Consider the following 4,781-nt stretch of genomic DNA (forward strand, 5'->3'; position numbering starts at 1 on the left):
TCTCCCTCTCTCTCTCTCTATATATATATATCTTACACACATAAGTATCTATCAACTTCACTTCTCGTTCTTCCATTTCCATAAAGTACCTGTCAAATACTGCAAATAGTCGATTTAGAAAAAAATATTATTATTATTAGAATTTACCCAGGCAGCGCTTTAGTACTGGTAACATTAAATATCCTTCAACCACTTGTCTATTTCATTATATGTCGTCCCTAATGCACCAATTATTACATGCACAAAATTTACAGTTTGAATGCATCAATGTTTCACGATTTCAAATATGAAGCGATTTTTTTCCTTCTTTCTTTACAATCCTGGAATCAAGGGGACATGAACCAATCAGTAAGCAACTTCGCTTTTTCGTGTCTACTACTGTTATGTCTAGTTTATTATGCCTCCATTTCTTATATTCTCCTTCTGCTAACTTGGGACATTCCTCAACAATATGCCCCACTGTCGCATTCCAAATTCCACACATGTCTACCTTTATCTGATACCTTCTCCACGTACATATATTTTCACAAGATGTTTGATTTTATCGCTCGATCGTGAACTGCAATAATAAGGCTCCCTGTTTCTTTTCTAATTGACTTTTTTTTCAATAATTTCAATAATTTTTCAAGTCCTCCATTTTAATAATCTTGCTTGTTCCTAAGGATCAAACTTTCTGTAGCAGCTCCAGATGACATTCTGTTCCAATCTCGTTTAGCCACTTGTCTATTTCATTATATGAGGTCCCTAATGCTTCTATTTCTTATATTCTCCCTCTGCTAACTTGGGACATTCTGCAACAATGTGTGCCACTGTCTCATTTCAAATTCCACACAAGTCAAAATTTTCCTAACATTTTCTCCACATACACATGTTTTCTCAAGATGTTTGATTTTAACGCTCGATCTTGAGCTGCACAATAAGGCTCCCTGTTCCTTTTCTCATTGACTTTTTTCAACCAATCCCAGGATTTTGTTCCCCATACATACACAGTGGCTTTCCAAAACTGACCATGGAAAGGTTTATCCTCAATATGTTTAATATGTTCTCTTCGAATTTTATTCTTGTCCTTTTCTCCTATTCTACATTTGATCATTGTCATTTATTCGCTATCATTTGTAATTTCTCGGTGCTGTTCTGTAAATATTCTGATAAGCTTTTCTTTTCATCTGTACACACTCTTACTCAACAGTTAAACATTTTTTAACTTGGCGTCCCTTCAAGAACGAGTTCTCCACTGGTAATTTGATTTCTCCCTTCTCGGCTGGTAGACTCTATACATTGTCAACAGCTTTCTAGTTTTCTGTCAAGTTTCTGTACGTTGCTTTATCCAATCTACAATTCCAGCTCAATATCTGATAGCCGGTGCTGCTCTTACATTCATTGCTTCAATAACACATTTTAAAATTCAACTAAGATTTTCCTGAACCTCCTTGGTAATTTGATTCATGGCGCCGTGTTATAATTCATCTGCCTTCAGTATTCTGAAATACTTATTCCACTCTCTTTTCTCGACTGGTTTCATTGTTTTCCCATTTGGCACTTCAAATCCCTGTCTTCCTTCAAATCTACCTTGCTTTATTATCAATAGAGTGCACTCTTTAGTAAGAAATTCCATACCTATTTCATTTGAGAAAATGCGTTGCGTATGAACAAGATTTTCAAGCTGCTTCTCATTTTCGCATAAAGATTTATATCATCCATAAAAAGGAAAATATTTTTCTGCCCATATCCTTTTCGTGAATCATAAGCTATTTCAACTGTACAGTATCATGGCCAAGAAAATAACAATGGAGATAAGCTAACTCTTTCATATATATACCACGCTGATGATCTCTTTCACAAGTCTTTGCTTTCCTCCAGTCAGTTCAGTATTCCAAACGTTTATACCATTTTCTCTATATTTTCTGCCACTGCGAATATGCCAATAGTTTCTGTAATCCAGCCACTTTACATTCAATCCCATCATCCTGCGTTCACAATTTCTAATTTTTATTTTGGCAACTAATAAGTGGTCTTTTGTTTCCTGCATCCTTTCTATTCTACAGGGAGTAGATTATTACTTTCCATATGATTATATAACTTCACTGCCCTGAGACTGACCATAGTCTTCGTAAGCGATAAAACAGTTTATAGGTCGTACATTTGAGACCAATTTACCGTTCAAGGGGTCTTGAAACATTACAATGTTCGTCCACTTGTCATCCAATTAGGGACGCGTCCTTGCTGCGAGCATTCACCCAGTTGTGTAGTGATCCTTTCATGTAACTGTGTAAAATTCTTCAACCAATGACCTTGTACTCGATCTGGGCTAGATACTTTCCAATTTGCTATTTTTTTAAACGTTAATATCATTGAATATAGATAAATTTTGAAATCCTTTTGTCTTAGTACTATTACAAGTTGTCTTTCCACCAATGTTAAACATTCTGCACTTTCTCTGTGTTTCACCGGCCTGTTCCAAATTTCTCCCCAAAATAGTTTACTTTCTTGCACATCAGGAATCACTTCTTGATGCTGTTCCCCCTCTATTTCCACAAAATATGTTTCTATTTAATTGACATAATCTATTCTATTCACAACCTTTGTATCTAGCATCATATCTTTTCATTTTGGCTTTTAACGCTGTCACTCTTTGAGATAATTCTTCATACAAGGTTTCCTTTTCCGTTTCTTCTAGTCTATTCAGTGTTCTGTATATTACCTCATTCTTGAGCTCACATCTCATTACTCCATCCAAGTGCCCCAGTTTTTAACCTGTGTTTTCCAACTTCATTTATATTCTCTTCCTTCAGTTTGGTACTTTCTTTTCCTTCCCCTTCTTTTCTTCCACAATCTTCATCTTGTATCTTACAACATTAGCAGCAGCTATGATATGCTGGTTTGTTTCACTGATGTTCTTTGTTTTAACCAAGCTCGAAACACCATTTACTCTGTTTGTGACTCTCCTTACTTTCCCTCGCACCATATACCTTACATTTGGTGGTACTTCATTGCTCACATCACATATTTTTCCACGTAACATTTCTAGAATCTCCGTCTCTTCATCTTTCAAGTCTCGTGCAACATTTATTGTCACTTGTCCAGCTAGGTCGTCTTCAAAATTTACTCCATCAATATTCTTAAACACAGAATTTTCTTTTTTTTTCATTTTCTTCGTCTCTTATCTCATTACCACTTTCAACTATTGTTGCTTTACACTCTTCCCGTCCCTTTCTATTTTTCTCTGCATATTTTCAATCTCCAGTCCTGTAATCCAATCGTTTATACAAATTTTCTTTGCCTTGTCTATTAATCGCTGTGTGGAACCTTCAAAGACACTCTTTTCACTCCAAATTCTCTTCATTCGTTTCATGAAACCTCATTTATTTGGCTTAACTGTAACCCACATTCAATCACAATTTTATTTACCACTTTTTATCATTTCATTTTCCTCCCTCTGCACTTTTGATTTCGATTGTGGTTCTAATCGATGCCTACGACGACTTGATTCAGTTTGTTCACATACTCATCGCCTGCCGTGCGCGACACCTTCCCTGTTAACAGTTCCATTTCGGCCCCCTAACACAGTTATGATTATTATTTGCGTTGTTGCTGCACGAAACCAGATTTTAAGCATATTTCCTCTACCTATTTGTTCAAATCCTTAGGAATAGTTCCTGTGCATATGGTCCTGACGCGGAGCCTCTGAGAGATGAAGTTCGGATCTCACGGAATGAATCCACTCAGAACTGTGGTTGTGCGAAACCTCTTGCCCTCAGATGTTATTCCAAAATTGGCGGATTTTTTCTGCTTCAGGAGGTGTATTATCTTCTGTATTTCCTCCTAAGCCCTTAAAAACTGTCTCTAGTTATTTGAGAGTAGTAGTAGTAGTAGTAGTAGTAGTAGTAGTAGCAGCAGCAGCAGCAGCAGTAGTAGTAGTATTAACATTATTGTCGTTGTTAATATTATATCAATTTGTTCAATTCTTGTCTGTCTATTTTCCATTTTTCCTTGTATCTTACTAAACCTAAATGTCAGACGTTGCAAGATTAAAATATTCTTTGTTATTGTAACATTCTCACTTCTTTGTCTATTTCATCTTTTTCTTCTATTTTTCTTTCTATTTCTCATTGTTGTAGGTGTTTGTGTGTCTGCTTGATTCTTTTTTATCTCCTCTTTATTCATGTTATGTCTTAGTGAAACAACTATAAATATTTTCTGTTATTTCCGTAATATCTTCTGAAGATTTAAGCAGATTAACGATCAATACCCCTTATTTCCTTGCTATCTAATGGATTTTCCATCTATCTGCCGTAGTCATTTCCCACTATAAAACTTAAGTACTTTTAATTCTCACAATTCTTCCTTTCACTGATGTATGGTCAAATGTCACCGGCGTTGACTAAATACTGTTCTTATTTTCTGGGCTAAGTTTATGAGATTTGTGTTTGCCTATTTGATTTTTACAAAATTCACAGATCATGTATTTAAAACAAAAGAAATTAGAAGCTTTATTACTTTTCCCAGTAGGCATAAGTTCGTAACTATAATTAAGCAACATATAAAGACACTCGCAATGGTGTTGTGTCGGAAAATCTTAGTTAATAAAGTTTCGTATATATAAAAAACAAAACAAATTGAAGTGAATTGATTTCAAGTGACAAAGTATTATTTCCAAGACTTACAAATAGAACTTCTACTCACTAAAAATTAATTATTTTTTTTATATCTAAAAACTTATTTATAATTTAAATTAGTATGAATTAGTATTTGAAATAAATCAGACTACAAACTACTATATA

The 4,781-nt window shown here is 34.8% G+C and overlaps 1 protein-coding gene across 1 annotated transcript in view; it reads right to left on the reverse strand.

The window, feature by feature from the left end:
• The window catches only part of LOC106872092 (glycine receptor subunit alpha-2), an 807,169-nt gene that overhangs the window by 727,262 nt on the left and 75,126 nt on the right, over positions 1-4,781 (reverse strand). The window lies entirely within an intron of this gene.

The sequence above is a fragment of the Octopus bimaculoides genome, chromosome 13, assembly GCF_001194135.2.
Source record: "Octopus bimaculoides isolate UCB-OBI-ISO-001 chromosome 13, ASM119413v2, whole genome shotgun sequence".
Taxonomy (NCBI): Eukaryota; Metazoa; Mollusca; class Cephalopoda; order Octopoda; family Octopodidae; genus Octopus; species Octopus bimaculoides.